The sequence below is a fragment of the Hibiscus syriacus genome, unplaced genomic scaffold, assembly GCF_006381635.1.
Source record: "Hibiscus syriacus cultivar Baekdansim isolate YM2019G1 unplaced genomic scaffold, ASM638163v2 tig00110332_pilon, whole genome shotgun sequence".
Classification (NCBI taxonomy): Eukaryota; Viridiplantae; Streptophyta; class Magnoliopsida; order Malvales; family Malvaceae; genus Hibiscus; species Hibiscus syriacus.
Window position 1 is genome coordinate 2,587,736 of NW_024062688.1, and position 13,381 is coordinate 2,601,116.

At 33.2% G+C, this 13,381-nt stretch overlaps 1 pseudogene; it reads right to left on the minus strand.

Moving 5' to 3' along the window:
• Positions 1-10,584: 10,584 nt before the first annotated feature.
• LOC120119823 lies at positions 10,585-12,807 on the minus strand (annotated as a pseudogene).
• Positions 12,808-13,381: the final 574 nt, after the last annotated feature.

Here is a 13,381-nt window from a genome sequence, read left to right on the forward strand (position 1 = left end):
TCATACACAGAAGTCCTTGCAGAAGAGGTATCCCCAGGGGGATAGATTTTCAGGATTAATTTTTATTTAAATGAAAACAGTAATTAATGCATGATAGAATTATTTTGAATGAATTCTATTTTTTCTCTTCGCTTCTTGCTCTCAACATGTCTCAATTGCTCATGCTCGTCTTCAGAAAATTGATGCGAGATGCCCCACACTGTGTCTTCTTTGTAGGAAGGTTTATGTTCAAGTGAACATCTTGTACTCAATGTCTGTAGGTTTTATTGGTAGAAAATGTTGGTTTTGCGTCTAAGAAGACGATGATGACTTTATTGGCTCAAAGAAAGGTATGGGTATGACTTTTGTGTCTCAAAAAAATAAATACAGTGTTTCAAGGTGGAAAGAATGTTTCAAGGTCTCAAAGAGAGGGAATGTTTCAAGGTCGAAAAGAATATTTCAAGGTCTCAAAGAGATAGAATGTCAAAAATTGGTTATTTGGTAGTGACCAGGAATTATTTCGGGTAAAAATCGAGAGATTTTATTTTAGGGTTTTAGACAGGATAAAATAGGTCTAATCTTGCCATATATCAAAAATCTATAATTCTTGAAGAATTAAAAGAATATGTAATTCATTCGATATTCAAAGAACTAAAGATTAAAATTTGTTCAATTATTTAACCTTAGAAGGTAACATCATTTCAGTCATCAAAGATTAAAAATATTTAAGCAAATATTGAAGAAAGAACAAAAACGAGTTCAAACAAAACAATCTCTATGGATGCAAGTGGTTGATGTAATGACTTCTCTGGCTTAGTATTAGGATACCCCTGAATAAATCATATTATGGATTTTGTGCTTTAGTGTCTTGCAGTTCTCAGTGGAATGTCTGGAGCTTCTTAGGTGGAAATTGTGCACTGGATCAACATCGTAAACCTCAGGGAACGATGACTCTTTTCTCGAACCATCTTGGAAGACTCAATCGAACAAGCTTCTATCGTGTTGATTTCAGCTTCTTGTTTATATTCTCAACATGGTCACGTGATCAGTATTACTTCCACTGACTTCTCCACAAATTGATCTCATGTTTTTATGAATGGTGCATATGAAAATGCTTAAAAATAAAATATATATGCAAAATAAAAAGATGCAAATGCAGATGGAAAAATGTTGACCCCAACGATGAATATCATAGAATAGTCTTCACCAGAAATAAAAGTTTTCACATTACAAGACAATCCAATTTACAAACATGTCTTCGCTTAGATGGTGAGCCTGGAATGGATCACTGCTTCATATCGGATCTTCGTCCTCAATAATGATGCCCCTCAAGCGCTCTGTAATCTGACTCCGTTAATGCCTCGGTGGTAGTGAGGTCGGTGTGTCGCTCTTTGATAACTAGCGATGAAATGATTGTAGATAAGACTCCACTGCTAGATTACTCCTTGAATCAGTGGATCATCATCTCAGTACCGAATGATGCACGATCTTCGAGCTCACTGCTTCGTCTCGGATCTTTGTACTTGGAACCGATGCCCCTCAATGCTCTGTAAACTAACTCCATTAATACCTCGGCTATGCTGAAGTTTGTGCTTCACTCCCTGATGGTTAACGATGGAATAATTGTGGATGAGAATCTACTGCTGGATTACTCCTTAGATCAGTGGATTATCATATCAGTCTCGAATGATGCACGATCTTCGAGAAAATCTCATTCTTGTACTCTTGACTTCTTTTTAGCCCTCGATGCATGTCTGTGTATGCGATCGCTCGATTGAAAACTTTTATCTCTTCTTGTGAAAATTTTCTCTCGAATATCCCCTTACGGATCAACACTTTTGCATTATGATGATGCAATGCAATGCAATGCAAATGACAAAATGACACAAACAAAAGAGAAGAAATAAGTTAGTATACACAAACAAAAGAGAAAAATAAGTTAGTACATGTAAAATAATTGATACAAATAAAAAAATGAAATTCAGAGATGAATATAACACCTACCCATCATGATATCTACCCGAACATGCTTTCAATAAATAACATTCCTACCTAGACATGCTATCTACCCAAAATGATTTTTTCAAGAAATTAATCCTAACCGCATGGTATCTAGTTCGCATGCTTTTATTTAACCTAATTTAAAGCAAAAAGGAAAGGTTCAGAAATGCTCCTCCTTTGTGTACACTTAGTTTGGGTACCTACTGACGGACAGAGGTTCGATATAACTATACCTAGGGTGATCGTTCTACGGTTCACTATATGCATGGTTTCGGCTCTAACGGGAAAAAGGGACTCGAATTGTCCTTGATGTCGGTGCCCCCTTGGGATGCTAGACCCTCGATCCTCACCCATTACAGGTTTCGAACGGAACGAGTTCAATTCGAGGGGATTCACTGCCTTACACCCATACGAGGAATAAATCCCTACGAAGGTAAAAGGTATGTATCCCATGGGTTATTTGCTAAAACTCATACGAAGAATAAATTCTTACGAGAGTAAAGCATTTACCCCGATTAATTTGGATCGAAGCTCTTGTCTAGAGCTTATGTTATGTCAATGTTCGTGATGTGTGTAAGGAGGAACGTACCTACCTTTGACTCAAAGGGAAACGAAACAAGAAAAGAAAAAAAAACTTGATAAAACCTTGACGAATCTGAAAACAATGATTAAATTGTTAGTTTGACAGATAAAAATGAAGCAATTAAAAACTTCAATAAACAAATCATAAGTTAACTAAATACTCAAACTCATAATTTCCACTAAGCGACAATGTATAAGCGACCTTACAGCTTGACTCTCATAAAAAAAAGGTTCCCCAGTGGAGTCGCCAAGCTGGCATAACCATTTTTAGGTGGAACCATTATTTATGGTTTTAAAAAATGATTACGACTTTAATTTAAAAAATTTGAGGAATTTGGATTAAAGGAATAGGAGTCGCCATCGACCTTTGAGTTAGGTAGGTCGAATACCTAAAAACGTCTTTTAACAATTAAAAAAAAATCATTTTATAAGACAAAATTTGGCATGCATCACCAAAGATTCGATTAAGTGGATTCGGGAGTCGGTTACGTGTGGGGAAGGATTAACACCCCACAACGCCCAAAAACTGGTACTGTGTCGCTTACACATTGTCGTAATGGTAGGAATTACAAATCGAATATAAAATTAAAATGTGGTCCATTTATTAAAATTTAATCAATTTGCTTCGAATAAATAATTAAAGAAAATCCTTTAACTCGATAAAAATCTTGAAATTTGCAATCCTCCATCGGGAAAATTATTTCAACTATTTTTCATTGTTAAAGAATATTCTATCATCGAATATGTAAAAGATGCATATCGAATATAAATTGCAAATTGACAATTGAGAAAAAGAAAAATAAAAATACATAACTTGCATTGTTCAGTGTAAAATAAAAATGAATTAACAATTAACAAACTAAAATTGATGTATTTTAAGTTCCATTTAGTTCGAGCGTCGTATTAGATTATATCACTTCGATCAAGTGATACTTTCTACGTCCGTTCTACAAATACGTTCTTGAAATGTTCGGATAAAAATAAATTCATAATAACTTATAAAATAGCTTCAAGACGAACAAGATATATACACGAGTATAAAAGTATCAAATATATGGCATAAATGAATATATATACATACATATATATATATATACATGCATATGTTGATACATAATAAAATCATATATAAAAGTAAGCGATGATAACACGAACATGCAATATAGTAAATAAATACATTTAATATGTTTAGAATCATAATGTATAATATCATCATTCACATGTATATACAAACATGTATTAATAAAATAAAGACCCAAACTGTAAACATGGAATCATTTAAAAATATAATATATAAATAAGGGAAGTTAAGCTTACTCAAAAGGACTAAGTAAAACTAATATTAAATTAAAGGACTAAACAAATCAAATAATAACTATTAGAATATTCACCGAAAAAATTAAACAATGAAAACACTACAATACCACTACCATGAATATCACTTGGGATTAAAATAAAAATTAATACAACTAAATATCAAAATTCAAAGTATCCTAAAACATGAAACATATGAGCAGAATGTAATAAAGAAAAAACACATGTCCATAACAGAAACAAATTCATTCCATGACCAAAGTGAGTGTTACACAAATTACAAGGACCAGAGTGGAGAAAACAGAAACTTAAAGGGGCTAAAACAATAACAACCGAAATTAAAGGACTGAAATAGCTAAAACATAAACTTAGGGATTAAAATAGATAAAGTAGAAATCAAAAAAAGCAAAATAAATAGTTAAACCAAAATGCATTCATAATATACAGTGATTAAAATGAAAGAAAATTAGATTTCATGACCAATTTGGAACATTAATGAAAATAATATATCACAGGGTCAGTGATTAAAATGAAACATTTATAAACATCGGGATCAATGTCAAATATTTACAAGAAATGTATAATACATAACATAGTGACTAAAATATAATATTTACAAATGACATTGCCATATTTTAAATGTCAACAAAATACACAACACAAGCTAACAATGACTAGAATAGAATATCTAAAAACATTAAGAGTAAAGTAAACATATACAAACATGGCAAAATAACAAACTAGTGACTGAAATATAATTATTTGAAGATACATGTCTGCAACAGAACATTAGAAATATCATTTAATGATTAAACAAACAGATTACAAAATATGGGGGACCAAACATGTAGTTAACCCACAATCCGAAAACACGCATAAGGTCCCCACAGAACGACGTCGTTCGACTGTGTGGTTATAAACCATATTTAGGGTTCTAAACCCTAATCCCTCATTATTTTCTTCCTCTCTCAGCCGCTCAACCCTTTCCTCTATAACCTTCCCCTTCTCCACTACCGCAGAGAAAAAAATAACCCTCACCCGGCCACCGTAAATCGGTGGCCACGGGGATTCAAACTGAACAATGACCCACCCCTTTCTCTTTTTCTCCTCTACCTTCCTAAAACAAACCTAGAAACCGAGTCCTCCACCCAACCCGATTACACAAAACATTTACCTTTAAAACAGAAAGGCTTGTTGGTCCGGTGAAGCCGCACAACTGCAGTGGTGTCTCGTGTGAGGCAACGGTAGTGGCAGATGTACCAAAGGTGAGAGCTTTTCCTTTTTCATTCTTTGTTTTTTTTCGGTATTTTTTTCATTTCTTTCTTGAAAACCCGAATGGTTCCCTTCTGTCATTGCATGTATGTTTCTTATGGTGCTTGGCTGAGAATCATCATCTCTATTTGATAGGAATGATGTTCCTAGGCTCGGGTTAGTACCAAAAGCCGAATATTTAGGGATTTAGGACTTTTTTAATGGGTTTTCAGATTTGGTGAGATTTGAACTGTAGATGATATATATATTTTTTGATTGGTTTTGCTGTAGATGATGATAGTAGAGCAGTTGGAGTCAGGTCGAAATAGTGACGACGGTGGAGCTTTTCATCTGCTCATGGCAGCGGCGGCTATCGTTGGAGAAGGAAAAAATAAACCCTAGTGGGTTTGGGGTTTAAGTTAGAAGCTGGGTCGGGTTGTACACTGGGCCTGAATAGGGTTATAATTTGGGTTCTGTTTTGTTGTTGATTGGGCTTCGGGTTCTTGCAAATTGGGCTTCAATAATTGGCCTGCAAAAATGTAACTTGTAATTTAATAATAAGAATAATAAAATAATAGTAATAATAATTATAATAATAATAGATAAAATATAAACAAAATAAAAAAGACCCGGACAAAAACGGGTGTCTACAGTAAGATTACCAATAATGGATTTTTTAGGATATATTACCGGGAATGTCATTACCTTCCTTTCCTTAGGTATTATTGGATTACCGGTGTTTTGGACTAAAATGCCCTTAATTTTTTTTTCTTTTAAAAATATCATTCTTCTGTCATTGAATAATAAAAATTCTACGAATGTTAAAATACAAATTTATCCTTAAATTATTTTAGATTTACAAAAAAAATCTATAATTAAAATTTTATATGAAGTTCAGGGGTTAAAATAAAATTTTACCCTTTCATTAAACTTTTTTATATTTTTAATTTTGTAAAAAAATTATATAAGTTTTTTGAATTTAAATTTTTTAAATAAAATATATAAATATTTTCCAACTTGTTAAAAAACAAATATGTAATAAGGACAATTTGGTTAAATATTCATTCCAAGAATCTTTTATTCATTTAACCAAACATGACAATCTTATATTCTTGCTAAACCAACTAAACACAAAATACAACATTCACATTAATCTTATTCCCTAGTAATCTTACATTCTCACTGGTAGTCTTACATTCCCACTGGTAATCTTACATTCCCACTGGTAATCTTATATTCTGTGAACCAAACGCACCCTTAGAGTATATTGCTATTCCCATTATGGTCCTCTAGTTTTATTTTTCTCAAACCACAACTTAAAGTATCCTCCGAGTATAAACCTTTCCGGTTCAAAAAAAAAATCGTCATAATCCTCCAATCAATTAAAACCCACCATGTTGCTTCTAGCTTAATGCTTGATTTGGTCCCTAAAGTATATCGTTTTTCTTACATTAGTCTTAAAAGTTATTGATTAGATTTTAGAATAATTGTGGTTTGGTATCTATTGTAGGTCGCTACTAAAGTGTTTTTGGTATTGAGTTATATTTTGACGTTGTTGATGGTAACATTTGGGTTGTTATGGTTATGGATGGTTCATCATTTTTTTATTTAGACTGAGAGTCACAACATATGATTTTAAGAGAGATAAAATATATCGAGGGTTGTGGTCATCTCTGACTTTGAGAAAAGAAGCGCTCGAGAGAGGGAGAAACCCATTTTGTCTTGTATGAGAGGTTTATATCGTAATCTTTAGTGTTGATGTGAAACTTTAAAAGTGTTCAAACGATTAATTCGGTCATATAAAATAACATTACATAATATTAACTGTCGACACCATTTTTTTAATAGAATAAAAAATTAGTTTTGTACTTTAAAAATGTTAGGAGTCGTCACCAATCTGTTTAAGGTGATATTGGAATACCAAAAAAGTTTAGGGTCTACAAAAATTAGAATTGGGTTCGGGGCACGGTTACATGTGAGGAAAGGCTAGCATCCTCATAACGCCCGTAAAAATGGCGCTTACTCGATCACGAATATTTTATCTAGACTTATGCATGCAATTAATGCATTTTTAGATTAATAAAGAATTTTCAATTTCTCAAGAATATTTTCGAATCCTCTAAAGCTAAGAGAATCAAAATTACAATCGAAAACCATAAAAATTCATAAATTAATCTATATAAAATTTCGAGGACGAATCCTCTCATGGGTTATTTTGAATATTCCCCGACGTGTAGAAGAATATTGAAATCTAATCTCATTCAAGAAGACACCACGATTTTCATGAATCATGCTAAAACTTAGAACTTACAACTATTTAAAACATCTCAAAATTTTCTAACGTTTAATAAAAATTTTGAAATATTCATCAAAGTTTGAAAATTCCTATGATATATGTTTTTATGGAAAAAAATCAAAGATATGTTCTCTAGTTAAATAGTCTCGAAATCTTCCAACGTCTAGAAAGATATCGAATACCCAATTAATTTGAGAACGTACCTCATATAAAATAATGTGACGGGAGTAATAAAAAGTAGGACATATTTCTTTAATCTGAATGTAACAAATTAAATGAACACAACACGAAAAAAAGAAAGGATTCACTAATCGTTCTAAATTCTAGAAACTAATATTTTCTAATCCTAACATTGAGTACTAAATTCTCTAACTAAGTCTCTACTATCTAAAACGAATTGATAAATAGTGAGATGCAAACTAAAAATAAATATAAAGGCTCTAACTTCCTAATTTATTTATATCAAATGCATAGCTAATTAAAAGTTGAAAGACTAAATGATGATTACAGATGTCTCTCTTTGCTCATTGTTGTGAAGCAGAAATAGAGCAAAGATACAAAACACCAATTTTCATCTGATATGACTCCTTGAAGATCTTCACCTATAAGTTCTTCTCATTATGAACTTTTACCGAATATATGATCCATCTCTTTCTATGATGTGTTTGAGTGAAAGATTGAATAAGTTCTTCTCATTATGAATTTCTTTTTTCTTATTGGATGAGTTATTCTCATTATAAACTCTTCATTGGAAATACTGACCCACTTCCTTTTGCGATGGACGAGCCAAGGTTGAACAAGTTCTTCTCATTAGAAATTTTGTTCCTTAATCGGATGAGTTCTTCTCGTTATGAACTCTCCAGCAGAAGTGTTGATCCACCTCCTTTATGATGGAATGAATCTATAAAAAGAGTTATCATAAGTCAATGACAATTATATTTAAAGTACTCGAAGGTCTTGAAAAAATTTGGTTTTCTCAAAAATGATGAAGTGAATTAATTCTTTGTTGAGATCTTCTTATCATGAAATTTTGAATTGAAAACTCTTGTCAAATATTCAAAATTTGGATGGAAATATATGAGTGAAAAGAAACTTGTATCGAAAGAAGCTATCTCAAGTGAGATAAAAGTATTATTTCAAGAGAAACAATTAGCGGTGTTCAAAAAAACCCGGAACCGTTAACCGGTATAACCGTTATATTTAACAGGTTAATTAACTGAACCGTTACTATTAAACGGTTTTTGTTAACTAAACTGCTAAAAATGATAGTTAACGGTTAAGGTTACGGTTACAAGTTTTGGTTAACTATTAAGAAATTAAATTTATAATTATATTTCTACTTTTTATATTTTTACAAGAATTACTTAATATAGTTTTCTATTATTTATAATTTATATATATATTTAATAAAATTTGTATACAAATAATTTAATATATATATATATTGTCATTTTTAATTTTTATTTCTTTGAAAATATAAAAATATTCTTACACCAATATAATTATGCGTTTCTTGTTAGATACTGAGATATTTGGAGATGTACATAATTACACTAATGTAAGTGTATGTTAAGTGCTACACTTTTTTATTTTATTCACTTATATCGGTGTAAGTATATGTTAAGTTATATTTTTTTTGTAGTATGAATTATGAAAAAATTTGACAGATAATTGTAATAGGTAACCGTAGGTTAACTTGTAACTGAACCGGTAATAATGGTTAATTGTTTCTTAATAGTTAGGTTACGGTTAAAAAAATCTCATAACCGTTATAACGGTTAACCGACCGTTTATACTAAAAGGTACGGTTAACATTCCATGAACGGCCCTAGAAACAATCTCGATTTTTTGGGAAAAATCCTAAAAGTGAGATAAAATTTTGGCTTCGAGTGAAACAATCTCAAAATTTCTGTTTCAAGGGGAAAATTTTATAGAGTGAGATGAAATTTATTTTAAGAAAAACAATTTCAAAATGTGTTTTCAAGAAAAAACTATCTCAAACGAGATAAAACTTTTTGTTTTAAGCGAAACAATCTCAATATTTGTATTTCAAGAGAAACTATCTCAATCGAGATAAAACTTATTTCTTAAACTCATTCATACTATTTTTTCTTTTTGCAGGTCTGCTGCTAATAGGTATTGTTATTTGTTGAGTGGGTTTATAAAATTGTTGGGTTGTTGTTTAGTTTCTTATGGCAGGGGGAGAATCCATTGTGGCTTGCTATTTGGGATTAGTATTTTATTTGTACTCTTAGATTGGGTATACCAGAATTAGATTGAAGAAACGCCAAATTCGCATTTAAAATGGTGAGATAAGTTGGGTGGAACGACGGTGGTCGGTGGTGACTAAAATATGGGAGGAAGAAAAAAGAGGGAAAGAGCAAAAAAAAAGGAAAAAATAAATAAAATTAATTTTTTTATTTAGACCAAAATTACGTCATTTTGGTATAAATTTAATTTTTATAAGATTCAAAACTACGTCGTTTTGATCTTAACTGCCATGTCATAACCCTGTTAGGAAATTAACGACTGAATAACCAGAAAAATTCAATGACCAAAGTTTAGTGGTAAAAAAATTAATGTCTAATGTTCAGTGAACAAATTGAAAAAACTGAAAGTATGGTGAGTGAAATGTTGAGTGAAATAGGAGAGATTAAAGCTCACTGAGTAAGTGTGTAATTTATCTTTTAGAATTTTATGAATATTGGGAGTATTTTCTAAAAAATAGAGAAATACGAATTTTTTTAAAAAAAATTCATATTTTATTTTTTTAAATTAAAGAAAATAAAAATTAAACTATGTATCGAACACTAAATGATTTTTTTAACGTATGTTACGATCAAGATACTTATAATAGTAATATTGGTAAATGGTAAAGTTAGGTACTTACATTGATAAAAAAAATTAAGCACCTAAATGAGTATAATTTGAATTTTTTTTATATTAAACCAAAAAAAAAAATAAAGAGTCCAAACAATATTAGATCATAAGTAACGGAATAAAAAGAACACAACATACAAATTTCAACTTCCAACCTTGAATCTGCAACATCTAGTTAATCCCCTTAAGAATTTGAGGGGGTTGACCATAAAGTATCCATTAACTTTGAAGAAACTAGAAGATAAGAGCACAAACTACATTTATTGAACTTCATAAGTACACAACACAAAGCATGACATCTTCATACCTACAATATTCACATATAAGAGGGATTAAATAGTTAAAAGGACTACAAATTCAAAGCTCTAACAACATCAATCTAGTCAACAGGTGTGCACTCTTACAAGAATATGCCTGAAAAACACAAACAGCAGGTGCATTTGGCTATCAGTTAAAGCCCAAAAGCTGAATCGCTTGCAACGGGTTATCATAACAACATTCATGGATTACTTTCACCGGCAGTACCAAGCAAGGTTTTGCTTTTCATAGGACATGGTACCGAGATTAAGCTACAACACAAACCAAAATTGATGGTTGATCATCAGCTTTCTGAAAGCATGCTATCCCTTCTTCCCCTTGACCATCGTGCTTGAGTTGACTGCTCTCCTTGAAAAATGCAAAATGAACTTTAAATTCAGAAGAGATGCACAGATAAAAGGTATGTAAGCAAATAAAAAACTAAAAACAGAATGAAAGCTAGGCATGCTGAGCTTGCATTCCGCAATGTTTCCTCCCATAACTAATTCAATTCAAGTGAAAGGTTTCTCAAATGAAAATCGAACCCCAAAACCACCATTACCAAGTGTAATTATGCTCGCTCTCCCCTCTAATTCACGACTTCTACAAATAAAAATCATCATAATAGAAGTTAATTTCAGCTCATATATAGGCATTTCCAAAAGACATCATTCTAAAAACCATATATTTAATCAAAGGTCTATGGTGAATAAAATAAATGCCCACAAGAAGCATACATGCTCCAATATTTCAAACTAATCAATCCACATGACATGAGACAAACAACAAAACGCTTTTCTAACAAATTACTCAACAAAAAACCATTACTTCCAGCATTTGAGACTTTTACCATTGTGAGCATCAAAAGGAGTTCATCTCCAAACAGTACGTCCTTTTCTTGAACAGCATCTTCGCAGCTGTTCCGTAAGGTTCTTCAAAAGCAGTCGATAACCAAGAAGCATCTGAGACCTCCTTTTTCGAAGCAGATTGTTCACTAGGCCTAATAGCAACCAATGTAGCACCTTTTAAAACAACCCCGTTAGGCAATTCCAAAAAAGGTGCATACCAAAGCCTCATATTCAACGCCGGTACCTGCGTCCTTTTTGAAACGGAGGAAGCCGATAATGGCTTCACTCTCAACTCCTCAAGCTGATCCCTGTTCATACGAAGAATGCCTTGTCCATCGGCATCGATTAAAACCAAGCTATCAAGCGTCTTATGCTCCGCAATTATCTGTTGAAGAAAATAATGCCTTGCAGATGCTGCGATTAGCGAACTAATCGTCCAAACAACCCTTAATTTCAACCCCCATTGGTATAAAACGACTCCGGAATGCTTCCATTATCATCAACGATTCCAACATTCGAACCACCGGTAATTCCACCGTTGCCGCAAAAACCATCATTGTCAAATTCCGGTAGTTGCAAATGCACATTGTTAATAACGGAGGCAGCTCCAAGTATGACGCAGCTATCAAGAGTTGATCCGAAATCTGCTCTCCATTTCAAAAGAACTCCATCATCAATCCCTAACTCGCCGCTGGGTAACTCAATTCGGAGGAAACGAATCTCATCGAAATTTCTAAGTACCTGTGTAGGGGAATGGTGGGTGACCCCACGTTGGCCCATCTCCCCATCATCGCCGGAACCAACAGATAAAGATGAGGACGAATGGGTGTTAACCGTTTCGTTGAGAACGGACCGTTTTGGGCCGAGGAATTGACCCAAAGCTTGAAGGGGTTTAAAAACGCCTCCGAAAACGAGTCGGAAGATGTTCGAGAAAGGACCGGCGGCACGTGATTTGCCGGAGGAAGAAGAAAAAGAAGAATACGAGTGGGAAGAATCGTCGTCGGATATGACGCAATCGACACGGACGACGACGTTTTCGACTTGAGGGACGAGGGAATGGAAACGGCGGGAGACGAGGCAGCAGCGGCCGAGAGCTTTGACGTCGCCGATCTTGTTGAAGATTAAGAGAAGAAGTGAGTCGGGAAGACTGTCGAGGTGATCGATGGGATTCGGGTGGATTCTTTGGACCGGATCTGAACAAACCAACGACATTGCTATTAAATTATCCAAATGGGGGAGGAGAGGAAAGTGAATAGATCTGCTTCTTCTTTAAGGGAATGGGAATTGAGAAGAAAGTATGTGAATGTGGTTACAAGGCAATGGAAGGATGAGATACTTCCACGCATTTTGTCTCTACACAAAGAGACGGGATTTTCAAGGATTCGCCTTCGGCTTTTTTTTTAAGGAATTAGCAAGAACGATAATAAATAGTAGGAAAAACGGCATAAATTGTCACCAAACGTTTAGGGTGCTTGCATTTTACTCACTCGATTTTTAAAATTTATAATACAGTCACTGAACTTTTAGTTCGTTCTCATGAAGGTCTTTGATGTTACCTCCCGTCAATTTTATCTGGCATGACAGTTACTTCCCGTTAATTCTTCTTCTTCTTCTTCTTTAACAACACAAGTTGGACTGTTGTGGAAGTCATGACTACCACCAGCAGTGGAAGTTAACAAATCCTTTCTATACATACCTATATGCCATGTTTTAAGTTTTTTTTTTAAATGAAAGTGTCAAGATGTCGATCCTTTGATGACCTTGTATCAACATCCTTAGTCAGATGGTCTCTAGCTCACCGACACTCTTATTGCCGGACAAAGGGTGGTGGTTCTCAATAGGTTCAATTGAAGTATTTGGATTTTCTAGAGTTTTATAATCATGCTCGTTTATGAACACTCGGGTTCTAGTTTGAAATCTTTCAAACTTGAAT